This window comes from Papio anubis, chromosome 18, assembly GCF_008728515.1.
Source record: "Papio anubis isolate 15944 chromosome 18, Panubis1.0, whole genome shotgun sequence".
In the NCBI taxonomy this organism is placed as follows: domain Eukaryota; kingdom Metazoa; phylum Chordata; class Mammalia; order Primates; family Cercopithecidae; genus Papio; species Papio anubis.
The window spans coordinates 4,255,194-4,272,083 of NC_044993.1; the positions used below are offsets into that span (position 1 = coordinate 4,255,194).

At 53.3% G+C, this 16,890-nt stretch overlaps 1 protein-coding gene across 6 annotated transcripts in view; it reads left to right on the forward strand.

Moving 5' to 3' along the window:
- The first annotated feature begins 745 nt into the window (after positions 1 to 745).
- The window catches only part of C18H16orf74 (chromosome 18 C16orf74 homolog), a 45,224-nt gene continuing 29,079 nt past the window's right edge, over positions 746 to 16,890 (forward strand). Inside the window, exons 1-2 of one of the 6 annotated variants that reach the window (XR_002519338.2) lie at positions 746 to 1,316; positions 9,745 to 9,849. The gene's annotated coding sequence lies outside the window, so the exon portion shown is untranslated. Of the gene's footprint in view, positions 1,317 to 1,430; positions 2,131 to 9,744; positions 9,850 to 16,890 lie in introns of those variants that run through there. The other 5 variants (XM_021932243.2, XM_021932246.2, XR_002519336.2 and 2 more) reach the window with 5 other exon arrangements.

Genomic DNA, 16,890 nt, shown 5'->3' on the forward strand with positions numbered 1-16,890 from the left:
GGCCAGCAGCAGGTCCCATCCTGCCTCTGGAGGGTGGACGAGTGGAAGGAACGTCCTGCCCCTTCTCTTTGTTAGAGGCGGGGGAGTGGGGGACATGATACATTTCCTGCCTGTCGGTCTGGACTCTATAAGGTCAGGGGAATCTCCATTTTTAGGAATGACTCAAGCAACAGCACACGGCTAGGACGATGACTCCATTTCCTGCAACTCTTTGCCACATTCACCAAAGGAATGTCACTTTCCTGCTCCGTGACTCAGTTTCCCCTTCTAAGCCTCCAGAAATATATAGGGCACGGGGTGTGGAGACCTTGGACTTGTAGGGTGGAGAGGGTATCACAGGCTTGTGACAATGACATGGAAAGCACAGGGCAGGCATCTTTCTGTTCCTCCTGCCCCACTGGGCAGGTGTCTGCAGAGGCCTCCACACAGGTAGGGCTGATGGAGGGAGTGTGCCTTCTAAGAAGCCCATCTGGCCAAAAGACCTCTGTGTCCACACCGTGGGGAGCTGGGCGATTCCTCTCCCTGAAGCTTATCAAGGTCATCGCCAAACTCTGAAGCTTCCCGGGGGGTCAGAAGGCAAGCCCTGACCTCCTTGTAGGGTGCAACCCCAGGTTCACCCCGAAAGTGGGGTGCAAAGGCTTGCTTGGAGAGCAAAAGGGAACCCCCACAGCCGGAGCCACAGGGAAGGGGCACTGCCTACCAGTGCCTGGGGTCCTGCACCAGGGGAGGGCGGCTGCAGACGGCGAGATGGGGCGGGGGAGCTTCTTGTCCTCGCCTCCCCTCTTCGCATCCGGGCAACGAGGTTCACTGGAGCCGGGCCCCCCAGTATGGGAGGAACCCTGGTGCCCCTTTTCACCACCCAGGGCTGGGGTGCAAGGCCGCAGGGAGCCCGGCACACAGCCCCGGAGAGGGGCGCACGGTGGGGAGCCCAAACTTGCCCCGGGACCTCCCAGGGCCTAGCGGGAGGAAACAGGCGAGCAGCGAGGGGTCGGGACCGCCGCCGAGGGCGCCGGGCGGGTCCTGGCACGCTCCCCAGGGAGACGGCGGGCGGGCCCGCTCCGCCCCGCGCCCGGCCGGTGCAATCCTGGCGCCCGCGGCCCGGCGGCTGCAGTCAGCGCCGCCCTCCAGGAGCGGGGCGGGACCGCGGGAGGCGCGCGGCGGCCCGAGCGCCGGCCGGGCCATGACCCCCGCTGCTCTCTCTTGCAGGCTCGTCGCCGCGGCCCCCCGAGCCAGACCGCCGCCGCCACCACCAGCGCCCGGGCGGGCCTCGCGCGCCCCGGGCGCGGCTCCGCAGTGAGCCCACCAGGAAGGAAGCGGTGAGTGCCCCGCGCCTCGTGCCCGCCGCCCCTTCTCCTGGACGCCCGGCTTCCTCGAGCAACGCGGCCCCTGCCGGGCGGCGTCCACGCCCCGCAAGCTCCAGCCGCTGCAGGGGCGCGGCTCGGGGGGCGGTGGGGGACCCACGCGGGCCCGGGCGTCCCCCCAACTTCTTGTAGACTTTGCTGCGAAGACACAGGCTTTAGGAAACTTGGCCCGGCTCTGGCGGCGCTGTGCAACTTGCACCGGCGGTGGGGGTGTGTCCCCGCGCGGAAGCCTCTGGCCCCCACTCCCCACCGGCCACCCCGCACCGTCACGAGTTCCTTGGGAATGGACCAGAATGCCATTCCTGAGAGCTGGAAGGCAGCCCAGCGGGGGGCGGGGGCAGGAGGCCTCCCGAGGAACCATTTCCCCTCTATCGAGTATTTCCAAATCTATTATTTATGAACCGCCTCACTTAGGGGCCCCCCTGCGCTCCCAGGGCATCAAAGCATGTTTGCAACCGCAAAGGGCGACCCGTGTGGACGCACGCGCGCCTTCTCCTGGCTGGCTGCGGTCGGGCGGAACTGGGGGAGGCCTTAGTAAAAAGGGGCACCCGCAGCTCCCCCCCAGGGATAGGCGGAGGGCGGGGTCCGAGGGCGGCTGGGACTTCTCTCAGACCGCCTCTGGCTGCGGGGCCCAGATGGGATCAAGGGAAAATGTGTGCAGGCTGGACAGACTTTGGAGCCCGGAGGAAGAGGGAGGAAGGGAAGGCTGCGAGGCAAAGGCACTTCGGAGGTAGTGCAGGCCTCGGGGAACGAACGCCTCCATGTACAGGTGAGGAAACTGAGGCTCTGAGAGGCATACCCTGAGTCACAGGCTCTGGCGTTTCCTGCCTAGACCCCACCCACCCAACGCTGTGGGAAGTCCCCTGTCCTGGGCTGGGTTAACTCCAAAAAGCACCCTCACCTGTGCAGGCCACGCCCTCCTTGGGTTCTGCGCCCCCACCGCTGGGGACCGGGTCCTGCGGATGGGAGGAGGCCATGTATTTATGGAAACACTTAATCCCTCTGCCAGCCCCAAGGAGGCTGAAAGCTCACCACCTAATCTCCTCTCCCTGGAAGCGCCTTCCCATGCCGGTGGGGTGCACCCCAGACCCACGTAGGGTGTATTTTCCCAGCCCAAGGTGTAGGTCACCACCAGAGACTTGGGAGCGTCGCGTCAGTGGACACTGAAAAAGAGAGCAGTGATATTTCATGCTTACCGAGCACTCCTCGTGCACCAGACCCTGCGTTTTCTGTTTTAATCCCCTGACCAACTCTCCAACCAAATACCGGGTCAGCCCCGTTTTAAAGATGAGGAAGCAGGGCCAGGCACAGTGGCTCACGCCTGTAATTGCAGTACTTTGGGAGGCCAAAGCAGGAGGACTGCTTGAGGCCAGGAGTTTGAGACCAGCCTGGGCAACATAGTGAGACGCCCCCAACCCCACCACCCCCGCCCGGCTACACCAAATTTTTAAATTAGCTGGGAGTGATGCATACCTGTAGTCCCAACTACTTAGGAGGCTGAGATAAGAGGATTCCTTAAGCCTAAGAAGTTGAGGCTACAGTGAGCTATGATCACACCACTGCATTCCAGCCTGGGCAACAGAGGGAGACCCTGTCTCTTAAAAAAAAAAAAAAAAAAAAAAAATCTCCAAAAAATTAAAAAATAAAAATGAGGAAACAGAAGTTTGTAAAGGCAAAGTGACTGACGCAAGGTCACATGGCTAGAAAATGGCAAGGCCAGGGCTGGAACCCTGAGCCATGGTACTGAATTGCTCTGACCTACAGTGGTAGCCAGGCTAGGCCTCTGGGCCTGCTGAGAATAATCCCCCATCATTAAAAAGATTAGTAAGTAATGATGGGGCCAGGCACAGTGGCTCACACCTGTGATCCCAGTGTGCTGGGAGGGTGAGGCAAGAGCATCACTTGAGGCCAGGACTTTGAGACCAACCTGGGCAACATAGTGAGACTCCTTTCTCTAAAACAAAAAAACAAACAAAATTAGTAAGAGGTTGTAAACCAAAAAAAACAAAAAAACAAAAAACACACACAAAACGAAAAACTTGAAGTCTCTCAATCATCTGAGTGGATCACTCCCCTCGGCTAAGGGCATTCCAAAGTTAGCCTGAAAAGCTAGTTCAGGCCATGATGGGAAGTGGGGTCAGACATGCCTCATTATACTCTCTTCCTTTTTGAAATTCAGGCCCAGCTGACCAGCATTAACATCAGTGCAGACCTTCAGATTAATAGGAGAGTTCCTTTAAGTCTGATAAGAAACATGTACAGTCTATTCTCTCTCAAGCCAAACCCCTTATGGTAACCCAGACATTCCTTTCTATTGGTTCCAGGTCTTTAGATAATAACTCTTTTGGGGTTTTTTTGTTGTTTTTTCAGATGGAGTCTTGCTCTGTTGCCCAGGCTGGAGTGCAGTGGCGTGATCTCGGCTCACTGCAACCTCTGCCTCCCAGGCTCAAGCTATTCTCCTGCCTCAGCCTCCTGAGTAGCTGGGATTACATGTGCGTGCCACCATGCCTGGCTAATTTTTGTATTTTTAATAGAGATGGGGTTTCACCCTGTTGGTCAGGCTGGCCTCAAACTCCTGACCTCATGATCCTCCCGCCTTAGCCTCCTAAAGTGCTAGGATTACAGGCGTGAGCCACTGCACCCAGCCCAGATAATAACTCAACCATTTGCCAATCAGAAAATCTTTGAATCTTCCTATGACCCAAAAGCCATGTCCCCCAATTCCCACCTACTCCCCGCTTCAGTTCTCCCACCTTTCCAGATGGAACCAATGTAAATCTTTTTTTTTTTTCTTTCCTTTTTTCTTTTTATTTTGGCGGGGGGACAGAGTCTTGCTCTGTTGCCCAGGCTGGAGTGCAGTGGTGCGATCTCGGCTCACTGCAAGCTCCGCCTCCCAGGCCCACGCCATTCTTCTGCCTCAGCCTCCCTAGTAGCTGGGACTACAGGCGCCCACCACCAAGCCCGGCTAATTTTTTTTGGTATTTTTAGTAGAGACAGGGTTTCACCGTGTTAACCAGGTTGGTCTCGATCTCCTGACCTCGTGATCTGCCCACCCCAGCCTCCCAAAGTGCTGGGATTACAGGCTTGAGCCACCGCGCCTAGCCTTTTTTTGTTTTTGTTTTCGTTTTTTTGAGATGGAGTCTCACTCTGTCACCCAGGCTGGAGTGCAGTGATGCAATCTCAGCTCACTGCAACCTCCGCCTCCCAGGCTCAAGCAATTCTCTACCTCAGCCTCCTGAGTAGCTGGGATTACAGGCGCCCACACCACACCCGGCTAATTTTTTTGTATTTTTAGTAGAGACGGGGTTTCACCGTGTTAGCCAGATTGGTCTCGATCTCCTGACCTTGTGATCCGCCTGCCTCGGCCTCCCAAAGTGCTGGGATTACAGGCTTGAGTCACCCTGCCCGGCCAATTTTTGTATTTTTTTGTGGAGACAGGATTTCACCATATTGCTCTGGCTGGTTTCAAAGCCCTCTTATTTTTTGGTAAATGTTTTTATTGACGTATAATGTACAGAAAGGTGCCTGAATCCTAAGGTGTTCAGCTCTGTTATTTCACAGTGGCCCAGAGAGGGCAGTGGGCAAGTATTTTGCTGTGAGTCACATGGCTCATACGTGGGAGGCCAAGCAGGTGGGGATTTCGGTGGGCCTTCTGCCCCCACCCCATCCTGTTTCGCTTCCTGCTGGTGAAGGCTTCCTGTGGGCCAGGTGGAGGTCCCAGCCACTCAGAGAGGGGCTCACTGTCCCTGCAGGACCGTGGCTAAGCTGAAGGCAGCCCTTCCTTTTGCACTCTGTGGACCAGGAAGGAAGCACATGAATGCTTGCAGCATCGCTTCCCAACCCAGTTCCTTTGGCTGGAATTGCGGGAATTCGAGTCCTGCTGCAGAAAGAAAGTGGCTTTCCTAAAGAAGGAAGAAAAGCACCATGTGTGTCGTGAGCCTGCTGGGAGCCCGCTTGCCTGCACTCTCTTCCCTGCTTGCAGTATGACCAGGCCCAGAGAGCTGAAGGGGCTTGCCCAGCCTCCCCCACCACCCTGCCCCACTGGGATTGCAGCCCACTCACCTGGCAAACAGTCACATTCCTCAGCTGTGACTCTTCTTCAGCCCTACCCTCTTCCGGGTCCTCCCAGGAGGTCTCTGTTAGGCAAGCAGGGCAAGGTGCCACCGTGACTCAGGACCTCCATGGGGTTACTCTGATTTCATCTGGGAGGTGGCTCTGCAGGAACCAGTTCATTCACTTTCCCTGTCTGGTTCTCCAGGTCCCCATCTGGGACAGCCAGACGTTAGAAATCAGATGACCTTGAATAGGGTGGTCAGATTCAGCAAATAAACACAAGGATAACTAAGTTATCCAGCTAAGTTTTCATTGTTTTTGTTTGTTTATTTGAGGTGGAGCCTCACTCTGCTGCCCAGGCTTGAATGCAGCGGCATGATCTCCACTCACTGCAACCTCTGTCTCCCAAGTTCAAGCAATTATCCTGCCTTGGCCCCCCCAGTAGCTGGGATTACAGGGGCCCTCTGCCACGCCCAGCTAATTTTTATATTTTTAGTAGAGATGGAGTTTCACCATGTTGGCCAGACTGGTCTTGAACTCCTGGCCTCAAGTGATCTGCCCACCGCCTCATCCTCCCAAAGTGCTGGGATGACAGGAACGAGCCATCGCAACCAGCCCCGGCTAAGTTTAACTGCAGATAAACAAAGAAGAGTTTTTATGAGTGTGTCCCCTGCGATAACTGGGCACCCTGTATTTTACCTAGTCACCTCTCTCTGACCATTTCCAGCTCTAGACTTGTATGAGTCTCTCCAGGATGGGTTTATCTCATACCCTAGAGCTGAACTTCTGTAATCCACAAAAGCGGTAGCTGAGGGAATCGGCAAACATTGGAGCCCGCTTTGATAAGCAGGGTCCCTCCAGTCAGCAGGAGATTCTGTGTCTTTGATAAGCGGGGTCCCTCCAGCCGGCGGGAGATTCTGTCCCTGATAGTCAGTGTACAACTTGGTTGCTTTTGACTTTATGAAAGAACACAGCATTTTGCTTTTCTGTTTGCGCTGAAAATCTGTAGAGGGCGAGCTGGCAATCAGTCATGTTGTGGGCTGGTAATCTGTGGCACCTGCCTTCAAGGCTGTTGCAAAAACAAACACAGCCAACATGGAAGTGGGACTTGTCCCTGGAGATGCTCTTGACCTTAGAGAAGCTGTGTGGCATGCATGACATCTGATGTCCTTCTGTGTTGCTGCCCCTTAGGAGGGGGTGGACCTCTGCAAAGGAAGTCAGTGTTTTTTTTGTTTTGTTTTGTTTTTTTGAGACAGAGTCTCACTCTGTCACCCAGGCTGGAGTGCAGTGGCGCAATCTCGGCTCATTGCAAGCTCCGCCTCCCAGGTTCACGCCATTCTCCTGCCTCAGCTTCCCGAGTAGCTAGGACCACAGGTGCCCACCACCACACCTGGCTAATTTTTGTATTTTTAGTAGAGACGGGGTTTCACCGTGTTAGCCAGGATGGTCTCAATCTCCTGACCTCGTGATCTGCCTGCCTCGGCCTCCCAAAGTGCTGGGATTACAGGCTTGAGTCACTGCGCCCAGCCGGAAGTCAGTTTTTATAATTGCACATCCTTGTCACCAGAGAGAATCCCGTGACCATTTGGCGACAGGGAGATTTTTTTTTTTTCTTTTTTTGAGATGGAGTTTCATCTTGTTGCCCAGGCTGGAGTGCAATGGCGCAATCTTGGCTTACCACAACCTCCAACTCTCGAGTTCAAGCGATTCTCCTGCCTCAGCCTCCCGAGTAGCTGGAATTACAGGCATGTGCCCGGCTAATTTTGTATTTTTAGTAGAGATGGGGTTTCTGCATGTTGGTCAGGCTGGTCTCGAACTCCTGACCTCAGGTGATCCGCCCACCTCAGCCTCCCACGGTGCTGAGATTACAGGCTTGAGCCACTGTTCCTGGCTGACGGGGAGATGTTTATGCCTGGGTGCAAGAAAGAACCTGTTCTTCTTTAAGCTGTTGTGCAAATAATTAACAATCTGATATTTCAAAGGGAACATAAACAGAGCCCAATTCAATATGAAACGGAAGTTTTTCACACCCCTGCAAATGTGTGAAAAAGATAGAACATTTATACCTCAACTAGCAGTTCTTTTGGGCCCAACTGCTCCCATACCATTGCGCCAAGCTAAGGGTATCCTCGCCTTAAATCTTTTTTTTCTCCCATTAAATCTTTATTTTCTTTTCCTTTGTGTGTTTATGTTTTTGTTTTTGTTTTTGTTTTGAGACAGAATTTTGCTCTTGTCCAGGCTGGAGTGCAATGGCACAATCTCGGCTCACCGCAACCTCTGCCTCCCGGGTTCAAGCTATTCTCCTGCCTCAGCCTCCCGAGTAGCTGGGATTACAGGCACCCACCACCACGCCCAGCTAATTTTGTATTTTTAGTAGAGACAGGGTTTCTCTGTGTTGGCCAGGCTGGTCTCAAACTCCTGACCTCAGGTGATCTGCCTGTCTCGGCCTCCCAAAGTGCTGGGATTACAGGCTTGAGCCACCGCACCAGGCCTTAACTCTTTATTTTCTAGTTACAAAGATACATGTTTTTGTTTGTAACAAACTCAAACAATCTAGAACTCCAGCGTGTGGAATAGAACACTGCAACCCATTTCAGTGATGTGGGCTTGGCTCTGGTGTCTGGCAGCCCAGAGTTGTAGCTTGCTAGCCCTGGGTGCTGGGAGTCGCTGGACATCTGTGAGCTCCAGCTCCTCATTTGTAAAACAGGATGGTGATAATGTTTATCTCTTAGGGCATTGTTCGGGTTCAGTGGCATCGTTTTTATAGCAAACTTGGCCCAGAATTTGGCACATTGAAAACAGCAGGATATCTATCAGCTGATATTGTCATGATGATGATAATGAAGTTTAAGGTAAAAGTAGCTCCTCCCCATGGTTAGACAACCGTATGGCTTCTATTCAGACAGATGTAGAATCAAAGCTGTAACTCCTCCTTCTCAGACATTTCAACTCATCTAAGGGGCCCTCTCCCGTGTAAGCATCTGCGGTCTCTGCAGGGGGCTAACCCTGGATCTCACGAAGTGGACAGGGCTCTCCACACTTCCACATAAATTCACCCCCAACATAACAGGCCACACTGTGGAACTGGAGTCACATAGTGGGGCTGCCCTGGTGGTACCTAGTGGCAATCACACTGATGACAATGATGAGGATGATGATGGTGAAGGTGGCAGCAACAATGATGACAGTGACAAGGATGACAACAATAGTGAGGTGACAACTGTCTTAGTCCATTTGTGTTGCTGCAAAGGAATACCCACGGCTGGATAATTGGTAAAGAAAAGAGGTTCATGCTGGGCGCTGTGGCTCATGCCTGTAATCCCACCACTTTGGGAGGCTGAGGCAGGCGGATCACCTGAGAGGTCGGGAGTTCAAGACTAGCCTGACCAACATGGAGAAACCCCATCTCTACTAAAAATACAAAATTAGCCGGGTGTGGTGGCACATGCCTGTAATCCCACCTACTTGGCAGGCTGAGTCAGGAAAATCGCTTGAACCCAGGAGACGGAGGTTACAGTGAGCCGAGATCACACCATTGCACTCCAGCCTGGGCAAGAAGAGTGAAACTCTGGAAAAAAAAAAAAAAAGGTTCATTTGGCTCATGGTTCTGCATGCTGGACAGGAAACACGGCACCAGGATGGTGAGGGCCTCAGGCTGCTTCCACTCCAGGCGGAAGGTGAAGGAGAGCCACAGACATCATGTGGCGAGAGGGTGGCAGCAAGTGGGAAGCAGGGAAGGTGCCAGGCTCTTTTTTTTTTTTTTTTTGAGACGGAGTCTCGCTCTGTCACCCAGGCTGGAGTGCAGTGGCATGATCTCGGCTCACTGCAACCTCTGGCTCCCGGGTTCCAGCGATTCTCATTCCTCAGCCTCCTAAATAAGTGGGATTACAGGCGTGCACCATCATAGCCAGCTAATTTTTGTGTTTTTAGTAGAGATGGGGTTTTGCCATGTTGGCCAGGCTGGTCTCAAACTCCTGACCTCAAGTGATCCACCCACCTCAGCCTCCCAAAGTGCTGGGATTACAGGTGTGAGCCACCACGCCCAGCCACCAGGCTTCTTTTTAACAGCCAGCTCTTGCAGGAACCAATAGGGAGCAAACTCATTCATTACTGTGAGGATGGCACCAAACAAGCTGTTCATGAGGGATCGCCCCATGACCCAGACACCTCCCATCAGGCCCCACCTCCAATGCTCAGAATCAAATTTCAGCATGAGGTTTGGAAGGGACAAATATCCAAACTATATCAATAAGAATGATGAGAACAATGATGATAATGACGGATAACGGTGGTGGTGATGATGAAGATGATGGTGACAACTCTGTCCCAGGCCCTGTCCTGGAGGCTGGTGATCAATGCCTGTTTGGCGGAGGAGGACACAGAGCCTGGGGGACCGAGGCCCAGCACCTCAGACTCGGGAAATGACTTGCTTAAGGTGACGCAGCCCCTTTAGACTCCCGATTCTTTCTCATCCTCTCAGCCAGTCCTGTGCCCACTGCCTCCGCGCTGTCCTGGGAGGGAGGCAGAAGCAGGATGACAACGAGGGCAACTGCAGGGACACTGAGGGGGGTGAGAAAACTTGCCGTGTGAAACTCTCCTTGCAGGAGTTCCACACACCCCACATCAAATTGCCCTATGTGGACGTGACCACCCTCGGTGCTGCACCTGCCTGACCCTCACTGCGTCCTGCCCCCAGTGTCACCTGAATCCCAACTGAAGCTGCTCCTGGTCCCCCATCCTCTGGTTTGCTTCCTCCCTCCTTCCCTCCCTGCCTGCCTTCCTTCCCCTGTGTGTTTTGAGGTAGGGGTCTTTCAAGTGGCGAGACAGCTGCTCAGACAAAACCTGTCAGTTCCAGACGCCTCCTCTGGGAGCTGGCGCTGCCTGGCACGGCGTAATACAGACCCTTTGCTCGGCCGGAGCCTGGCCCCAGGAACACATCTCCACCAAATCATAGAAGCTGCTAGGAGGAAAACGGTATTCGGCGCACACACTGCCGCCTGCGTCCTGCCATGGGAGACCAGAGTGGGGAGCCCAGGCATGCGCAGACTGTCATTGAGCTGCCCTGTCTCTTCTGGATATTGCCTTTCTTTCCTTTTTAAGCCTTTTTCTTGAAGCAGTTTCAAACTTAAAGAAGAGTTGTGAGAATATAAAGAGGCCCTGCAAATATCCTTCGCCAGAAATGAACATGTACCTACATGCGCGTTCTCATCTCTCCCTGCACATATTCGTGCATATCATTATTTTCCTATTATTTTCCTACTGAACAATTTGAGAGTTAAGTTATGGAAATGATGACTCTTGACCCCAAACGTGTCAGTGTATATATATATATTTTTTTTTTTTTGAGGGTCTCACTCTCTCGCCCAGGCTGGAGTGCAGTGGCACAATCTCCGCTCACTGAAACCTCCGCCTCCCAGGTATCTGGGATTACAGATGCCCACCACCATGCCTGGATAATTTTTTTTTTTTTTTTTGAGACAGATTCTTGCTCTGTCCCCCAGGCTAGAGTGCAGTGGCACAATATCGGCTCACTGCAAGCTCCGTCTTCCAGGTTCACACCATTTTCCTGCCTCAGCCTACCGAGTAGCTGGGACGACAGGCACCTGCCACCACGCCTGGCTAATTTTTTGTATTTTTAGTAGAGGCGGGGTTTCACCGTGTTAGCCAGGATGGTCTCGATCTCCTGACCTCATGATCCGCCAGCCTCGGCCTCCCAAAGTGCTGGGATTACAGGCGTGAGCCACTGCGCCTGGCCACGCCTGGATAAGTTTTTGTATTTTTAGTAGAGATGGGGTTTCACCATGTTGGCCAGGCTGGTCTCGAACTCCTGACCTCAGGTGATCTGCCTGCCTCGGCCTCCCAAAGTGCTGGGATTACAAAGCGTGAGCCACCATGCCCAGCCATCAGTGTAGATTTTCTAAGAGCACGGACCATTTCTTTCTTTTCTTTTTTTTTTTTTTTTTGAGGCAGTCTTGCTCTTGTTGCCCAGGCTGGAGTGCAATGGCACAATCTCAGTTCACTGCAACCTCTGCCTTCTGGGTTCAAGTGATTCTCCTGCCTCATCCTCCCGAGTAGCTGGGATCACAGGTGCCTGCCACCACACCTGGCTAATTTTTGTATTTTTAGTAGAGACGGGGTTTCACCATGTTGGCCAGGCTGGTCTCGAACTCCTGACTTCAGACGATCCACCCGCCTCAGCCTCCCTAAGTGCTGGGATTGCAGGCGTGAGCCACTGCGCCCAGACGAGCAAGGACCATTTCTTAAAGAACACAGTACAATAGGCCAGGCGCGGTGGCTCAAGCTTGTAATCCCAGCACTTTGGGAGGCCGAGACGGGCGGATCACGAGGTCAGGAGATCGAGACCGTCCTGGCTAACCCGGTGAAACCCCATCTCTACTAAAAAATACAAAAAACTAGCCGGGCGAGGTGGCGGGCGCCTGTAGTCCCAGCTACTCGGGAGGCTGAGGCAGGAGAATGGCGTGAACCCGGGAGGCAGAGCTTGCAGTGAACTGAGATCCGGCCACTGCACTCCAGCCTGGGCGACAGAGCGAGACTCCGTCTCAAAAAAAAAAAAAAAAAAAAAAAAAAACACAGTACAATAATCATAATCTGAAAATTTAATATTGACCCCAGACTGTAATCTAAAATACAGTTGTTTCTCTTCTGACCGTTTTATTACTTCTCTTCTCTTCTCTTTTCTTTTTTGAGACAGGGTCTCGCTCTGTCTCCCAGGTAGTGCAGTGGCAAAATCATGGCTCACTGCAGCCTCCACTTCCCAGGCTCAAGCGATCCTCCCACCTCAGCCTCCTGAGTAGCTGGGATTACAGGCATGCGCCACCATGAGCGATTAAATTTTGTACTTTTTTGTAGAGATGGGGTTTCACCGTGTTGCCCAGGCTGAGCATTACTTTTGAAAGAAACACACCAGGATGTCATGCTCTCCTGTCTCCCAGTCTCAACAGTAAACAACATCCCGCTGCTCGCACGGTGGCGCCTCCCTGCGCCCCACAGCATTTTGTTGTTTTACTGGAGTATTTTTACAGCAAATTCCAGACATCATTCCGTCCGTGAGGACTTCCGTACAGATTACTGGTTTTCAAAACTCGCCGGGTGGGCTGCGATCAATGCTGAACAAAGACAGGATGAAAGGGAATAGTTGATAGAATCCGAGTACGTCGTGCAGGGCCGGTCTGCACGTCGCTGGGATGTTGAGTCTATCTTCCCAGCAGCCGCAGTCCAGGGAGGTTGGGAAGCCTGGCCAGCAGAGGCCCTGGGGCTCTGTGCAGCTTTCCCTCTGGCTTCTTTGTGGTTGACCCTGACGTCAGGGCTGCAGGACCCCTTGGCAAGGCTGGCGGCAGGAGAGCCAGCATGGGCACAATGGATAAGGGATGGAGATGAGGTGTGCTCCACCCTCCCCTGTTCCTGGAAGCTCTGTCCCCTGGGGACTCCAAGACTTTCCAGGTCTGCCTGGTCACTAAAGGCGTAGGCTCCACAGTCCAAAGTTCTGGCTTCAAATCCCTGCTCTGTCACTTGCTACCCAGATGACCTTAGGCAAGTTAACAAATTCCTCTGTGCTGTTTCCTGTTAGATGTTTCCTGTGAAATGGGACAGGAATGGTCCCAACTTCATGGGGTTGTTGTGAGGATTCACTGTATATGTATATGTATATGTATATGTGTGTGTATAATATACATAAAAGGCTCTGAACAGTGTCGGGCCCATGGTGAGTGCCAGGAAATGTGTCTGTCACTCCCGCAGGCCTGGGCCCTCTGTCCCTCAGCCCCAGCCCCACTCCTTCGCTACCCCTCACTCCTCCCGTAGGGAAGGATTCTCTCTCCTGCATGTGAGAGTCCTGCAGGGAGCATTTAAAAATCTCAGTGCCAGGCCAGGCGCGGTGGCTCATACCTGAAATCCCAGCACTTTGGGAGGCTGAGGTGGGTGGATAACTTGAGGTCAGGCGTTCGAGACCAGCCTGGCCAACATGATGAAACCCCATCTCCACTAAAAATACCAAAAAAAAAAAAAAAATAGCTGGGTGTCATGGTGCACCCCTGTAGTCCCAGCTACTCAGGAGGCTGAAGCAGGAGAATCACTTGAACCTGGGAAGTAGAGGGTGCGGTGAGCCAAGGTTGTGCCACTGCACTCCAGCCTGGGCGACAGAGTGAGGCTCCATCTCAAAAAAAAAAGAAATCCCAGTGCCAGCCACACACCAGACCAATTGCCCTGGAATCTCTGGGGGTGGGACTCAGGCAGCAGTTTTTGTTTTTTGTTTTTTGTTTTTTTTTTAAGAAACAGGCTCTTGCTTTGTCACCCAGGCTGGTGTGAAGTGGCACAATCAAGTTCAAGGTTCACTGCAGCCTCAACCTCCTGAGCTCAAGTGATCCTCCCGCCTCAGCCTCCTGAGTAGCTTGGACTACAGGCACAGGTCACCACGCTTGACTAATTTTTTTTAAATGTTTTATAGCTAGGGTGTCCAAACTTTTGGCTTCCCTGGGCCACATTGGAAGAAGAATTGTCTTGGGCCACACATAAAATACACTAACGATAGCTGATGAGCTTAAAAACAAAAAATCGCAAAAAAAATTCATAATGTTTTAAGAAAGCTTACGAATTTGTGTTAGGCCACATTCAAAGCCGTCCTGGGCTGCAGGCGGCTGGAAGGCTGCGGGTTGTACAAGCTTGTTTTTTGTTTTTGAGATGGAGTTTTGCTCTTATTGCCCAGGCTGGAGTGCAATGGCACGATCTTGGCTCACTGCAACCTCCACCTCCTGGGTTCAAGAGATTCTCCTACCTAAGCCTCCCAAGTAGCTGGGATTACAGGCACCCACCACCACACCCAGCTAATTTTTTGTATTTTTAGTAGAGATGGGGTTCCACCATGTTGGCCAGGCTGGTCTCGAACTCCTGACCTCAGATGATCTGCCCACCTTAGCCTCCCAAAGTGCTAGGATTACAGATGTGAGCCGCTGCGCCTGGCTGTAAGCTTGTTTTATAGAGACAGGGTCTTCTTATGTTGCCTAGGTTAGTCTTAAACTCTTGGCCCCAAGCGATCCTCATGCCTCAGCCTCCCAACGTGCTGGGATGACAGCTGTGAGTTACCTAATCCGGAAGAAGCAGTATTTTGTAAAGCTCCTGGGCGATGTGCGGACGCTGCAGGGCCCAGCTCTTCTTGGCTGTAGTGCGGATGCAGGTTCTGAGTGGGCAGGGCCAGCTCAGGGCCTGAGACTCTGCAGGCACAGCTCCCGGGAAGCCTGTGCTGCTGTTCCATGGGCCATTCTGGGCCATGCTGTTCCAAGGCCCTGGAGAAAAGGTCTAGCTGGAAACCTCGACCTCCTTTCCCTCCCTCGCTGTCATAAGGGACGGCAGCAGCTGACATTGCTCGGACTTTTCCTCTATTCCCAGCACAGATCACCTCCCGACACTCAGTCCTCGCTGCTGCTCAATGAGACCATTATGTGCCTCATCCCTTTTTAAAATTTTTTTTTTTTCTCAAGATGAATTGTCACTCTGTCGCCCAGGCTGCAGTGCAGTGGCGCAATCTCAGCTCACTGCAACCTCCACCTACGGGTTCAAGTGATTCTCCTGCCTCAGCCTCCGAGTAGCCGGTATTACAGGCACCCACCACCATGCCTGGCTCATTTTTTTACTTTTAGTAGAGACGGGGTTTCACCATGTTGGCCTGGCTGGTCTTGAACTCCTGATCCACTCGCCTTGGCCTCCCAAAATGTTGGGATTACAGGCTTGAGCCACTGTGCCTGGCCACCTCATCCCATTTTAAAGATGAGGAAAGTGAAGTGTTGAGATAAACTCTCCGTGGTCACATGGCTGGGACCTGGCCCAGCTGGTGCGGTGGGGAAGCCCCAGAGACCACTGCTAAGTTGGAATGGCCACCTTTCATACGCAGCTGGCCCACGCCCGCTCCATCAGTATCTCTCGCTCTCCCTGTCTTCCCCAGGCCCTCACTCTATGTCCTGGTGGTATCTCCCACCCATGTCTTACTAGCTCCACCTGGACTTCCAGCTCCTTCTCCAAACCTTTCCTGACCTGCCATCTTCACATTCACCTCTCCGATTTCTGGCCCAGAGCAAGCATCTCTGACCTCAGAGGCACAGGAATCCCTGGGACCTTGTGCCCCTGGGTGGGCCTGAGCTGCTGCCTTGCTCCCCAGCCTCCGGGTTGCTGATGCTACCAGTCCACCAACAGCTTGCAGACGAGGGCCAGGCCTGGGGTCTCCTCACAGGCCCTAGCCACACACCCTTCTAGAAAGCAGACTTGCTCCTTGGCATCCTCAGAATAAGCTCTTAACTCAAAACCAGCCCCAAAAACCCCAGGTCCAACCCATCTTTGGTTTCTCCCCACCTGTTCCTGCCTGACCTCCCACCCCCTGGGGCTCCTCTCATGGATTGTGCCTTTATCTTCCTCTGGACCTCTGCACACTACAGGCCCCTGTGGGGTGGGGCTCCAGCCTGGGGATCAGGACAGTCCTGGGTTCGAGTGTCAGCTCCACAGTCCCTAGCAAGCTAGTAGCCTCAGGCAGGTGCCACCACCTCTCTGAGCCCTGATTTTTGTGTCTGTGAAGTGGTGACAGTAATAGTACCTTGTGGGGCTGTTACTGAGGAATGAGTGTCAAGAGCACGCAGGGGCCCTGCACCACTGGCTGCTGCTTTTATTTTTCAATTGCTCAGAACTGAGGATGCCTCATGTCACAGGAACATCATGAGAACACTGGTTGGGATAATTCTAATACCCTGTGGGCTGGGGGCCACACGGGCTCTATAGCTCAGGCTGTCAGATCTCCAAAGAACCTGCATTAGGGAAAAAAAAATGGCAGCATTAGAATGGGAGGTGCGGCCGGGCGCGGTGGCTCAAGCCTGTAATCCCAGCACTTTGGGAGGCCAAGACGGGCGGATCACGAGGTCAGGAGATCGAGACCATCCTGGCTAACACGGTGAAACCCCGTCTCTACTAAAAAATACAAAAAACTAGCCGGGCGAGGTGGCGGGCACCTGTAGTCCCAGCTACTCGGGAGGCTGAGGCAGGAGAATGGTGTAAACCCGGGAGGCGGAGCTTGCAGTGAGCTGAGATCTGGCCACTGCACTCCAGCCTGGGTGACAGAGTGAGACTCCGTCTCAAAAAAAAAAAAAAAAGAACGGGAGGTGCACTGCCATGGGGGCCTCTGGGCCACCCCCGAGCCCTGGCTGGCAGGTCTTCACATCTCTGCAGCTGCAGCCGTCCTGTGGCTCTTGAAAGGAAAGGCTTGGCGGTGTCGGTTCCCTATGATCAGTTCACTGCAGCCTCCGCCTCCTGGGTTCAAGTGACCTCAGAGAGCCAGGGCTGCAGACGCCGCCTTGGCTTCCTGTATATTTAACTTTGAGGCACCCGTAAGTTTTTTCCACCAGCACAGACTCCCTCTTTGAGCAAATCCAGCCCAGATGCAGTTGACAGGTGGCGTGACCTGGAGGCCGGTGGTTTCTCT